Source organism: Protopterus annectens, chromosome 6.part0 (assembly GCF_019279795.1).
Source record: "Protopterus annectens isolate FY-2018-M chromosome 6.part0, PAN1.0, whole genome shotgun sequence".
NCBI lineage: Eukaryota > Metazoa > Chordata > Ceratodontiformes > Protopteridae > Protopterus > Protopterus annectens.
In genome coordinates, this window is record NC_056737.1 from 973,628,453 (window position 1) to 973,643,451 (window position 14,999).

The 14,999-nt window shown below is 39.9% G+C and overlaps 1 pseudogene; it reads left to right on the forward strand.

Annotated features, from left to right (window-relative positions):
- LOC122803921 overlaps window positions 1–14,999 on the forward strand; it is a 196,370-nt pseudogene that overhangs the window by 180,215 nt on the left and 1,156 nt on the right.

Below are 14,999 nucleotides of genomic sequence, written 5' to 3' on the forward strand. Positions count from 1 at the left end.
AGGAAATATTTAAAACAACATTGCAGGACAGACAAATAAACAAGGAAAGAACATCTAAACTAATCTTTACTATATTCCTGACCATGTCTAAAGGAAATACTATACACTAGAAACTTACTATTACAGCAAGGCAAGTCAGATGCGGTGAGTGGGTTTTCCAGCTGATGTTGTCAGGTCAAAGACAAATACAAAATGCCCTGTCTGTCACTCAGAGAGTTCTTAAATTAATATTTCAAATATTATCACTGGGGTAGCTGTCAGCATGACATTTCTTGCCATCTGACTATCAGTTCCCAGCTAAACCTCATTGCTAGAAACTGCCAGCATTTAGCATCTCCCTGTAAAAATACATGGCCCTCAGATGTCTGTAACTGCTGGAAGACATAGAACAATAAAAAACTTACAAAACAATACAGAAGCTTCCTAGTTTTAGACAACCTGTCTCCTTGCTGCTTTGAAACCATCTTTTATGGTGCAGTTATAAAACAATTTAATTTCAACTATGTTGTTGAAGTTTTGCAAGTTAACACTGTATGTTCTAATTTCCACTGTTAAAATATATACATTTACACAGTTACAATAGTGTATATACATTTCTGTTCTTTTCCAGTAGGGTACACTGTGGCTACATCTCCCATGCTCAGCACTGCACAAACCCTGTTCAACACACACTTCTGTAACAGCAGTTTGATATACACATAACATACTGTTCTAATACAGTTGTAACACAAGCATATGAATTGTGCTGATATTCACAAAGGACATATAATTATTTACAAAATACCAGATGGCTGGGCTGGCAGTATTTCCTTTTGTTACATTCTCCCCCCTCCCCTGAGGACTCAAGCTAGTTTTTAAGTGACCCTTGAGAAACACTGCTTGAGTGGATTCAGCCTATCTGAGAATACCTTACCCCATACTCTGTCTTGAGATTCCTGATGCCTTGGCATTTCTGACCCTAGTACAGTGCTGCACTGACCTATCATATGCCTGCAACCCGAGGCTCCACCACAGTAATTTGGGATTTGGCTGGCTGGTCTCTGTAGCCATCGATCCCCCTCAGACTCCTCCTCCTTTGTACTGCAAATACTTACACCAGGGCCTCGCTATCATGGTAAGGTTTCATCGAGTTATGGTACAGTATGTGCTCCTTCCTCCTGCCTAGCAGTTCTACCATGTAGTTAACATCACTGACCTTCCTTACCACTTTGAAGGATCCCTCCCAAGCTGCCTGCAGCTTATTGTGCATGACAGGAATGAGCACCATTACCTGTTGCCCTACAGCATACTCTCTAGCTCAAGCAGTCCTGCCATACCAGACCTTTTTCTGCTTTTGGGCTTCTGCCAGGTACTCCTGGGCCATGTTCCCTGAGCCTTGTCCTGAGGTTTAGGACATATGCCACAACAGACTCTTTGTGGGATTCACACTCACCCTCCCACTCATCATGAATCAAATCTAGAGGTCACCACACCATATGCCCATATGGCAAGTCAAAGGGTGAAAAATCTGTGGAATCCTCAGGCACCTCTCTGTAACCAAGCAACAGATGGGGCAAATATTTGTCTCACTTCCTCTTGAATTGGTCTGCAAATTTCTGTAGCATGGTCTTGAGTGTAGAGTTTAACCTCTCAACAAGACCATTAGTCTGGGGATGGTAGTAGGTGGTCTTTAGGTGCTTCACCCCACAGTACTTCCACAGACAAGCCAGCAGGTCTGACATGAACTTGGCACCTCTGTCAGTCAGTATTTCTTTTGGGAAATCTACCCCGCTGAAAATCTCTAACAATGCATTTGCCACCTTTTCTGTCTCAATGGGGGACAATGCCACTGCCTCAGAGTATCTGGTAGCATAATCTACTACCACTAGGATATACTTCTTCCCTGTAGAACCTGGGGTACTCAGAGGTCCCACAGTATCCATAGCTACCCTCTGAAATGCCTCCTCAATCACAGGCAAAGGCATCAAAGAAGCTTTCACCTTGTCTCCTGCCTTGCCTACCTTTCAACACTGCTCACAGGTCCTGCAGTACTCTGTTACATCTCTGGAAATCTCAGGCCAATAAAAGTTTTGCATAATATGTCTCTTGGAATGCTTTATGCCCATATGACCTGCAAAGGGAATATCATGGGCTATGGCTAGAAGTGCCAGATGGTAGGCTCTGGGCACTACCAGCTGCTATATTCTCTCACTCTCTAGCCTCCCTCATGGGTCCACTCTCTATACAGTAACCCTTTGTCCCAGTATACAGATACCCCCTTCCCTGGACAATCAGGTGCCTCACTGGCTACCTCCTTCAGGCCTTGTAGTGTAGGGTCTGAGAGCTAAGCCTGCCTCAACTCCCTCTTTGTAACCCTTCTCAGCTTCCCTTCCACAGGAGGTCTGGTATCCTCTGACAGTGGTGCCTTACTATCAGCCTGGGTACTACTACTCACCTCTGCCTTTACAGTCACCCTGTCCAAGGGAACATCAGTACCCACAAGCAGCTGTGGCTCACCTTCACTCTCACTGCTACAGGGTACCTCTCTCCCTGAAGTAACTACCACACCTGTCCTGGCTTCAGGTCTGTGGTCTGTTAGGGTCCTCCCAGGCTACCAGACACACATGCATGTCTCCAAGCCTGACTGCATGTCACTGCATGCACACAAGGTACTGCATTATCAAAATCATTCCCTATCAGGACATCTGCAGGGATATCCTCAAACACACCTGCTTGATGGCTTCCTTTTCCACCTTTCCCATCAAGATGAACCCTAACCAAAGGTATTTGGAATGGTGTCGCTCCTAAAGCTCTGACTGGAGTAGACTGCCCAAGCAAGTAGTGCTCCTGTTTAACCATTGCAGGTTTCACAATGGTTAGGTCAGAGGCTGTGTTTCTCTTAGTAGTGGCCTGTTTCTCCATTTACTAAGATAGGATATAACCTCTTGTGGTAGTTTGGATCCCTTGTTGTCTCCAGACAACTTACTACTGGCATTCTGTCATTCCTACTTACTGGCTCTCCCACGTTTTTTTCCCCACCTTGCCTCTGTGGACATTTATATGCTACATGGCCCCACTGGTTGCATTTAAAACATTTAACCCTTGTTCCTGGATGTGTACCTGGGCTAATGGCTTCCCCTGCTACTGGCAGACTCCATTGGGGTGGTCTAAGCTGCCCACCATAGTTTTCCTTAGACCCACAAGCAGCACTGGGTATCCCTTTCCTGTGCAGTGATGCCCACTGGGTATCCCCTTCCTGTACAGTGATGCCCTGCTTGCTAGATATAAGTCTCCCTTCTTTCCCAACTCATCAGCAGTATTGCATTGTCTATCTGCTAACCAGATTCTCATGTCTTCAGGCAAAGTGCTAAGGGCTTGTTCTCTGACCAAAAGGTCTTCCAGCCCTTCAAAAGTGGTGATCTGACACCCACTTACTGACCTATGAAAATAAGTGCTTAGTTCAACAATATATTCACACACACTTTCATCTGCATTGTGTCTATGCTCATGAAACTTTTTCCTATAAGCTTCAGGTGTTAACTTAAAACACTCTAAATGACAATTTTAACAGTATTATAATTTAAGCAATCAGTATCAGACAATTTAGAAACAGCAGTTACAACTTTACCATGGAGTAAGGAGGTCAGGAACCGTACCCAGAGCCCTTGGTCAACATTATACTACTTACATAACCTTTCAAACATATGAATGAAACTATCAAAATTATCCCCTTCTGTAAATTGTGAAAGAAATTTACTGACCTTTGTTGCTTCTGGGGTTCAGTTACTCGGGTCGGTTACTCCCTTCCCCATTACCTTCATGACCCTAGCCAAGACTTAGCATCTCCTTTTCATGTTGCCTCTGCCTCTCATTCTCTTCAGCTTCTAGACATCTCAGTCTCTCTGTTGCTTGTAATTCCATTTGTTTGTCCTAACACAGTCTCTCTGTCGATTCGATTTCCAAATGTCTAGCATCCAGTTCAAGTCTCTTTAACTCCAGCTGGATTTTTAAGTCCACTGTGGAAAGGTTGATCTGTCCATATTCTGAGAGTTGTACATCTCCAATGCCAACCTGGTTGTTCTCCTGGTTGCTGGTCTGTGATGCAGCTGTGATCAAGGCTGCAATCATTTCTGATTTAGTCAGGTTGGCATACACCAGTCCTTTGGCTTGCCATACTCCTCTGGTGACATCCTTGCCTGCTCTCCCTGACTAACTAAGCTAACAAAAAATATATAAAACTATTGTGATATGAAACTCTGAATGTTCACTGTGTATCAGATTGAGAGTACAAACACTTTCTTTAGTGACCACTGTTTACAGGCTAAAGGAATTCAATATCCATACCAGTGAATCCTAATATGTGGATATCCCACCACTGCCACCAATTAATATGTGACACCCCAGCACTGGCCCAGTAATCAAGGAGCCTCCATCCTCACCACTGGCAACAGTGGGGGGACATACATACTGTGAGGATGACAGGTGCAGACATGGTAAAGTGCATTTTCCTTTAAGAGCACACAGAAACCACAGTCAGTCTGGGGCTGTTTTTTAACTCTTCCTCCAGATCTCCAATAAGACTCCCTACTTGCACAGCTATACAGTTGAGTTCTCAGCTTAGTGGCCAAGACAAGATCTCAAGCACCCTCTCTGTCTAACCAGTGCCTCATGTCCTTGCCCATGTAGCTGACACACATACGCACTTTGAGGTTTGATTTATACACAAACACCTGGGAAAGGCTGGCACAGATTTACTAGATATGCCCCCTTCTGCCCAGACTGTAAGATAGTTTTCACTGCCCCCAGCCACTACTTATCAACTACTTTAAGGCCCTTAGCAAAGGGTGTCCAATCTTACTGACTAATGTTACTATTAATCCAAATTGTAGTTGGACCAAGAGCAAGGCTATTTAAACTGGCCTGCACAGTGTCACCAAATAGATATGCAAGTAGCCTAAGACCTTAAATATGTCAATAGACAGACCAGCCACAATTGAAAGGTTCAAATATATTTAATAATAAATAATAAAAGAACAAGACAATACTAAATACATATTCAAAGTGTCTTCAGAGTTCAAAATCACAGGACATATTTAAAACAACATTGCAGGACAGTCTCAAATAAATAAGGAAAGAACATCTAAACTAATATTTACTATATTCCTGACTTTATCTAAAAGAATTACTATACCCTATAAACTTACTATTACAGCAAGGCAAGTCAGATATGGTAACTGGGTTTTCCAGCTAAGGTTGTCAGGTCAAATACAAATACAAAATGCCCTGCCTGTCTCTCTTTCAGAGAGTTCTTAAAGTAATATTTCAAATATTATTGCTGGGATAGCTGGCAGCATGACATCACTTCTTATCATCTGACTATCAGTTCCCAGCCCCCACTGCTAAAAACTGATAGCATTTAGCATCTCCTTGTGAAAATACATTGTCCTCAGATGTTTGCAGCTGCTGGAAGACATAAAACAATGAAACACTTACAAAACAATGCAGAAAGCTCCCTAGTCTTACACATCTTATCTCCTTGCTGCATTGAAACCATCTTTTATGGTCCAGTTATAAAACAATTTAATTTCAACTATTTTCTTGAAGTTTTGCAAGTTAACACTTTATATTCTAGTTTCCACTGTTAAAATGTATACATTTACACAGTTATAATAGTGTATGTACACTTCTGTTCTTTTCCAGTAGGGTACACTGTGGATACATCTCCTAAGCTCGGCACTGCACAAACCCTGTTCAACACACACTTCTGTACCAGCAGTTTGAAATACACGTAACATAAAGTTCTAATACAATTGTCACATAAGCATAATCATGTTGATATTCACAAATGATATATAATTATTTGCAAAATTCCAGATAGCTGGGCTGGCAAAATCTCCTTTTGTTACAAGGTCTTAATAAAGTATGAGATTTAGGCCTAGCCACTGTAATAGTCTATCTGTACCTCTGTAACGTAAAGCATTTAATTCATTACATCGCGAAGGAACAACAAACACATTACTCTCCCTTAAAATCAGCCTATACTTGGTAATAGGTGGGTGGTTTACACAAAAGTTATGACAGGTTACCATCCTGAGCAAAATCTCACCTTGCAGAAAGATATCTTGTGGCATGCCACAAGGATTTGTTTTGGGTCCTTCATTCTTTAATTTTCTTTTTTCTACATTCTCACACTGGCAATTGCTAGACTGGAGCTGAAGTTACAACACTTAAAATTTGCAGATGATTTAAATGTATGTCTGTCCTGTATTTATACATGGGTAACTGTGATAAGAGGAATGTCATGGTTTTGGGAGGAGAAGTTTGGATAGCAAGATTACTTTGTAAGGCTCTTCTTTGTCTCATGTCATGTTTCAAAGACCCTGGAATTCTAAAAAAATATTATGTTGTAACTTTAAAGAACACTAATTAAACATAAAAGTCTAAAGCTATTGGACACATGGCTCTATCAATCAGAGTAATAAGAACAATACATTTTATTACATTAACAAATGTATATAATGTATAGTTTGTGCTATAATTGAACATAATTCACAATTCTTTTCTTATACATTAATAGACATTAATCTTTTACAGACAGTTCAAAGAAAGTTTTCTAAGCAAGTACCAACACTAAGGAAGATAACATAACTGCCAATTAATAAGGGAAAACCTATGCATGGCCTATAAGGCAAGAGGGGATGAATTGTTAAGGTCCATATTAGGCCTTGAAATACGTTCACATTTTTGTAGGTTTGTAACTATATAGTGTACTATAATATAAAAAAGGAAGGGATAAATTCTTCACACAGTAGATTCTATGACTGTGAGACAAACTTCCTACTGATATTAGAAATGTTGCATCTTTAGAGGTATTTCTGATAGCTGGGTTTGTTCATGAAAGTATTACAGTATGAAGGACACTATGTTTCTTAATGGCCTTCAGGCCTAAGACACTGTTAGGGACCAGTATGAAAACATAAAGCTATTAGCATCCCATACTGAGGATAACAAAATGGTCCTCTACAGGCATGTCAGATGTCATTTTAAAGACTCTTACAATAACATATATTCAGGAAAGTGGATCCGACCATTATAGATAGTAACAAAATCATAGAAAGCTTTTTTTTTCTATGAGAATTTTACTAACACAGTTTTGACCACTGCCTCTGAAATGTATGCCCTGGAGTACTGCACTATATTATTAGAGGAATAGGTTAAATCATTAGATAAAATAAGAGGTTAATCAAAGGCGGGTCCAGATGGCTTAAACAGATATTTTTAAAGCAAAGGCAGAGACTGTATAACCCACTGTTTAGCAGGCTTTTTCCAGCTGGTCTATATTATAACATCGAATTCTACAAAGATCGAATGTTATAATACTGACCCCGTAATGTCGAACACTGAAAACAGCGAAGGTGCAGGACACTGAAGTCTTTCCCAGGGAAAGAATTTGGTGGGCCATTGCTGTGGCTTCGCTGTTTTCAGCGTTCGATATGTTGGAACATTACTGGTCAGGTTCAGGAAAGTGTGCAATTGTGTGTAGGTTAGGGTTAGTGGGCGGGTTAGGTGAGTTAGGGTTAGGGAGTGGGTGAGGTAAGTGTGCGGTTATGTGGACATTAGGGTTAGGGTGCGGGTCAGGTAAGTGTGCGGTTGTGTGTAGGTTAGGGGCCATGTTAGGTGAGTTAGGGTTAGGGCACGGGTGAGGTGAGTGTGCGATAGTGATGGACCTTAGGGTTAGGGTTAGGTTAAGGTAAGTGGATAGCTAGTAGAGTATGTAAAGTTTAGTTTAGGTTTAGGTGTAGGATTTTAAGTGTATGTGCGTGGATTGCTGCTTTTTGTGTGTGTTTTTGTTGTGTGTATGTTTCTCAGAATAGTGAATTTTTTCCCTGGGAAAAAATTTGCTATTCTGACTGTTCGATGTTTTGGGATTTTGGTGTTTTAGGGTTCGATATTATAACATTCGATCTTTGTAGAATTCGATGTTATAATATAGACCCTTTTCCAGCACTAGCTTTGTTGCAGAATATAGACAACAGTTGCTGTAATTCCTGTCCAGTAGCACTGCAAATAAATATAGGGCAACTATATTTACTAGTACTATAAGGAAAAGCTTTGAGATGGCGACCTTGAAATGTATACCATCTAATTTATCACAGGCAGCAGATTTAGATCAGTATGGTTTTATGCCTTGGTAACATAGGTCTCAATGAATCAGGGACAAATGCAGAAATGGTCAGAGACAATCAGGTACACTTTTAAAATATTAGAACTATTATCTTGAGACATTGACAGAATGTGAATTAATATACATTTTCTGAACTAAATGAGTGTATAACTCTGATTATTATCATTGGTGGTGCTGCGGTAGCGTTGTCACCTCACAGTAAGACGCTGTCCGGTTCGATTCTCAGCTAGAGCGTCTTCTGCGTGGAGACATGCGCGAATGGGCGTACCTTCGTTGAAGGTTGTGTGTCAGGCCTGGCAAGCCGGTACGTAAAAAATCAACTGCCAATCATTAGCGGACCGGAGTTCCGCTGTGGCGACCCCTAACCGGGAAAAGCCGAAAGACACAAACATTATATGTAATTCACCACATTTTCTTCAAATGTCACTTCTTATCTGAGGGATTAAGAGGGGCAGAGCTAAAACTTGAATCAAAACAGGATATCCCTGAAAATCTGGGACAGTTGAGAGGCATGTTGGGTAATCATATACATCAGCTCTAATAAAGGATTATGGTAATATAATTGAAATATATCAGCCAGGACCTCTGATTCAATTGCACTGCAATATTGAATATTTTATTAAAATTAAAGATGAATACACATTTCATCAAAAGGATGCAAAACTGGTTTATTACCCATGCATAGGATCAAAATAAAAAAGTACATTCCTTTCCATGATCGATAAGAAGGGGATGTACCAGTCATCGTTGACCTGTACCTTTTTTATTTAAAATCTTTACGTCCACTTTTGCTGTCATGCTGCACTAGAAGGTGAGTAAATTTTCTGATGATTCAAAAGTCACTGCCATATTAATTGTCATAGATTGATATATCCTAAATGGCTTTTAGACTTCTTATACTCCTAGCTAAATAGAAAGCAAACTGAGTTTTACAAAAAAAAAAAAAAAGTTAAAAGTACTGTGGGATGCAACAATACCCTTACAAAATAAACCTTGGGGTTGTTAGCCTAATCACCTATGAACTTATACCCTTTAAAATATCCCTAAGGCATCAAAACTAATCAGATACATCTGAGAGAATAGTTGCAAAAAATCTTTAGCAAAAATGCACATAGAACAGTAAACACCCCTGAGGTCATTAGTCTGGTAATCACCTATGAACCTATCAGCTGTTAATGGCTGTGGACAACTTCAATGACCTATGTGCTACACTACAAAGTAAAGTTTTGGTACCAGTGCTCAAGTAATAGCCAGAAAATGCTGATGCATCATTAAAAACATGTTGTGTATGGTGACCACATGGCACTCAAAGGTAATGTTGTCTCTACTTAAATCTTCAGTAAGAATGCATGTCACTTTCATGGTGTAGGGGGCTAAGGTCCTGACTAAAGCCATGGTGAATAGAGTTCAGTTAGTGTCTTGGATGCCTGATGGAGTAAGCTGGAGCATACAGATGTCTATCCTTGGAGTAAGGATGTGCTGAGCATCAGCCAGTGAGCAGTGGTAGAGGCTAGGGTTAAATGGAACTAATGCCAACTGTGGGGTGGAGATAACAGAATCTGATGTGGCCCTCCCACTGCTATCTAAGCTGACGGTATAGCATGTCAGCATGTTGGGGCTGGGGAATTAGGTCAGTATTTCCAGAGCTGATGTTACCTCAGATTCAGAAACACAAGTGCAAAGTTTCATAGATGGATGTCTTCTCATAACAAAATGGTAAGGTCACAGTTATATAGCTTAAAGCACATTACTGCAAAATCCTGATGGTCAACAAGATAAAAGTAAAATGACAGAATGGGTAGCAATCATCAAATGTAAAAAGACCTGTATCTAATTCTTTAAGAAAATGGCAACAAACTCAGTAAGCAGAATAAGAACTAGAATGAACTGTGACTTTATGTGTATTTGTACTTCATTTTGATCATTGGATTGAGTAAAGAAAGAATTTTCATTATTCGGGCTCCGTCTCGTTGGATACCACCCTGCATCTGCTGTTCTTTAAGAAAATGGATGTGTTAAACTGACCTTAAATGCGCCAAAAGATTTGTTGCTTTAGTAGAACAGTCGTTATGCTATTAAATTATGTATATAACTCAGCAGTTAATTACAGATGCAGTAAAAGTCCAGTGTTGGTAGCAAACAAAAAGTAATAGCTACAGACATATACAGACAAAAGCAAAAAGCTCACCCTGGTTATCTAAAGACACCCATACCCTTATGAAAACCTGAGATAGGGCTTGGAAAATATGGGTACATTCCAAACATCCTGCTGATTTGAAAAAGTACAAAGAACTTAGAAATCAAACAAAAAAACTCATCAACAAAGACAGAAAATGTTTCTATTTTAATCCCCCAACAACAATGAAATCTGATCCAAAGAAATTCTGGAATGCTATAAACCAGATACTACATCCTGGCAACCTGACCTTACCAAACCCATGTCCTGACAAGTCACTGAAGAAACTGCCAGCACATTCAACACCTATTTCATTGAATCTATTAACAACTATTTAACCCCAACCCCTCTAACTGTAACACTTCTACCCTCCCTGTACCCCTGACCACTAACACTGAAAACTCCTTTACTTTCAAACCTGTTCCCACTAACCACATCAAAGATCTTCTCTCTAAGCTCAAACCATGCTCAGTATCTGCAGACAATATCCCTTCATTTGTTTCTCTAAACTGCTGCAAACTCACTTGCCATACCTGTACCTATCCTAATAAATTGGTCCATCACTGAATCTAAAGTCCCATCTATCTGGAAACAATTTTACACTCTCCGTATACACAAAGGAAGTAACTCCACAGAAATCTCTAATTTCAGACCTATCACTATCCTCTCTCCTCTCTCAAATGTCCTCAAGAAATGCATACATAAGCAAGTTATGCATGATCTTATACAGGGAAAATTGGTCACTCCTACACAGCATGGTTTCCATCCCAAGCATAGTACCACCACAATTCAACTATCCTTCATCAACACTATTTCTCTAGCCAAAGATGATCATAAACTCTTATCTTGCCTATTCCTTGACTTATCAAAGGCTTTTGACACTGTCTCTCACTCTCTGCTACATAACAAACTCACAGGTCTTAACTTCTCCCACAGCACTATCTCATGGTTCTCTAGCTATTTCACTGATAGGCAGCAGTCACTGAGATGGGACTCAACACTATCTACTCCCCCTTCCAGTAAAAAAAGGTGTCCTCTAAGGGGGACATACTTGGACCTCTACTTTTTAATATTTTTACCAACTCACTTTACTCCTCTTGGTTTCAGTCTATCATTGTCCAATGTGCAGATGACTCTACAGTCATCGCTATTGCTAACTCACCCTCTGAACTCCTAACTAATACCCAGACATCATTTAACTGAGTAGAGACATGGCTCACAAATAACCAGCTCATCCTCAACCCTAAAAAAACAAAATTTCTACTCTTTCTTCCTAAGTCTATTCACCACATCAAGCCTTCCTTCTCCATAACGTCCCTAAACAATACCCCTATAGAAGTCGAATCTAGCACAAAACTACTTGGCGTTAAATTTTATCTACACATTAACAGTTGCATCAGAAAAATCCATCAGAAACTAGGACTACTGTATAGGAATAACAAATTCCTCACCCCTAATGCTAGGATTACTCTGTCACATGCCTACCTACTATCTTGCCTAACTTACTGTTCCCAAATACTCACAGATCTGAACTCCTCCCTACTTACCAAACTAGAATCGACCTATCACAAGATAGCCAGATTTGCAGCTCAACAAACATATAAATCCCACCACTGTCTCTCCCGAAAATACCTGAACTGGCTCGGATTACCACACCTATCTCTCCAATCACAGCTCCAAATCATACACACCGTTCTAAAGCAGCCAGCTTTCTGCCAAGCACATCATCCCTCATCTCCCTCTATTCCCCTATCAGACAACTCCAAAGCACAAACCAAAACCTATTAACTGTTTACAAACCTAAATCTAAGACAGGGTGCAAGTTATACAGCGACCACCACTCTATTGCATGGAACAGACTCTCACTAGAAATAAGAAACCTTACACACCCCAAACAATTTAAGCTAGCCACCAAAGACTACTTCAAAAAACACTGGACCAGCCACTGCATTAACCCTCCCTGACCATAACCAACCAAACTAGCCCTGTTTATCTATTACATTTCTATTCCTTCTACGTAACTCTCAAAACTATTCCTTTAATCTGCTTATTGAACTTTAGAGTAGCTAACTTTTTTAAACTTCAACATTTTTGTTTCTTATGCATTAATTGTTATTATGCTTTTGTTTATATGATTGTATAATCCTGGCAACTACTGTAAGTGATTTGTAACTTACTGAATATCACTCTAGTAATTTTTGTATATTCTGGAGCTTTTCTCCCCAGGCCTCCGCTGAAAAAGGGCTTTAGCTCAGTCGGACACTCCCGGTCAACAAATGTAAAATAAAATAAATAAATAAATACAGCATTTTAAATGTAGAAAAATGGTCACACAACTAGATTTTGTACTAGTGATGATAACACAGTTACACCTGTGAAAACTATACGCAATGAAAAACATGCTACTAATGATCTTATGCTTAGAGAATGTGATAAATTATCTGCAAAAATGGTTGAGATTCCATTAATTTACTGTCCTATTCTGAACTGAATCAACTTCAATGCCTTAATTGATGGCAGGGTAGTTAAAGGAATAATGGATTCATATAGTTTGATAACACTTATTAAAGGCACAGCATGTGTTTAAGAAGAAAACTATTGCTAATGTATCCGTAGAAGTACAGTGCATTCATGAACCACAAGGGCGGGAGACTTAAACCTTGACACGGTTATAAATAGAACGTGCTGGAGGGACAGATTCATCACCCAGAGACTCCCTATGCTGTGGAACAAAATCCCGGTACATGTGAGGCAGAGCACCTCTCTGGTCTTGTTCAAGAGGAATCTTGACCAATGGATGGGAGATTGCAGATATACCCCAGGGATTACTTCAGCGTCACTGCTTGACAGAGGCACAGCAAAATGATAGGCATAGTTTTTATTCAAACTAAAGGGGTGGCGAAAGCCACATAACTATGGGCTAGGCTTATAAATGCCCTTGGGCAGATAGCCTAGTATGAACCTATGAACCTATGAACCTATGAACCTATGGTGATACAAAACACTATCCTATTACTTAGAAATGCTAATGCGGTTGGAGGAGGCGGTCCTGCCTGTTGCTGATATTCTGAGTTTAACACATGATATGTTAATAAGGAAACATTTTCCTCACTTTTAAGAAGTTACTGAGGCAAAGGGAAGAAAGCACATCTTTTGTTAACTCGTTCTATCTGTGTGGGTAAGGAAACCAGCAAGTAAATAAGCCTACAGATGTGCATCTGTTTAACTCAGAAAATGGGGTATAACCATCAGAAACAGTCATTATGACTGTGTGAATTCAAAAAGATCAAGGCATGCTGCTAGAATGCTATACAGGCAGTCCCCAGGTTACGGACATCTGACATGCAGACAACCCATTGATACGAATGGGCTGCTGCAATGTTGGAAACAGCTGGAAATAAATAAAAATCTGTAAAGTTGCCCAAATCCTACCTTAAAATAAAGAATTCTGTTCTACTTTTCTTCTCCCCATTTTCCCCGTTTGTGAAACTGCTTGCACGTCTTGTTGGAGCAGTTACTACTACCTTTCTGGAGAACAAGAGATCCGATTGGTTAAGAGATGTGTTGGCGATCTGATTGGTCAAGACTGCTGCCTTGTACAGTACAGTATTGAAGCAGTTACTGTACTGTACAGTAGAAAGGGAAATGACATTGTGGCTCATTAGAGGCTAGGTGACAGTAGGAGGTCTGGCAGAGGTCTGAAAGTTCAGCAAAGAGTGGAAAACATTCATGGGTGATGCCTGTCATACGGAAATGCGAAGTAAATCTTAAAAAGAGATAAGTTTAACATTTTTTTTTAAATATTCTATTGTACTGTACTGTACTGTATTACATTTTTATGAACTATTATTTGTATAAAACAAGGAAATGCCTGGAAAATGCTGCTCTGAATCAGCTGAATTGAAATGTTAATTAAAAGTAAACAGTGGTAGTATTGACTTGAAAAGTGTCTGGCTGCAGATTCCAGCACTGTACTGTATGTGTATCCTGAGGAGCTCCACTTTAATACTCTACTGTACTGCACCCAGACACTTTTGTGAACTTCCTTGTTGATGACGTCACAATCCATGCTTCTAAAACGTAAATCCGATGCAAGTGCTGGTGATGTGCCAAAGAAAAGGAAAGCAGTCACCCTGGAAAATAAAGTGGGCATAATAAAGAGATGCAAGAGAGGTGAATCACCATCTGCCATTGGAAAGGCATTAGGCTATAGCCGGTCAATGATCGGAACAATTTTAAAAGACAAAGCAAGAATAATGAATCATTTAAAAGGCCATGCCCCAAGGAAAGCTATGAACATTAAAAGCAATGCAGTGGTTTAATTATTGAGATGGAAAGGCTATTGTTAATTTGGATCGAAGACCAAAATCAGAGGAATATCCCCATTAGTCTTTCATTAGTGCAAGAAAAGACTTGAAGCCTTTTCAATTATTTAAAAGCTGCTGGTGCAGCAAATGCAGGTGGGTGTGATGAACAATTTTTTGTGAGTAGGGGCTGGTTCTATTGCTTTAAAATGAGGGCTAATTTACATAACATTAAATCTCAAAGTGAAAGCGTGAGTGCCAAGGTAAGTATTGCAAGGGATTTTCCTAAAATGTTGGAAAAAATTATTGAAGAGGGAGGTTATTTGCCAGACCAAATATTTGATGAAGATGACAC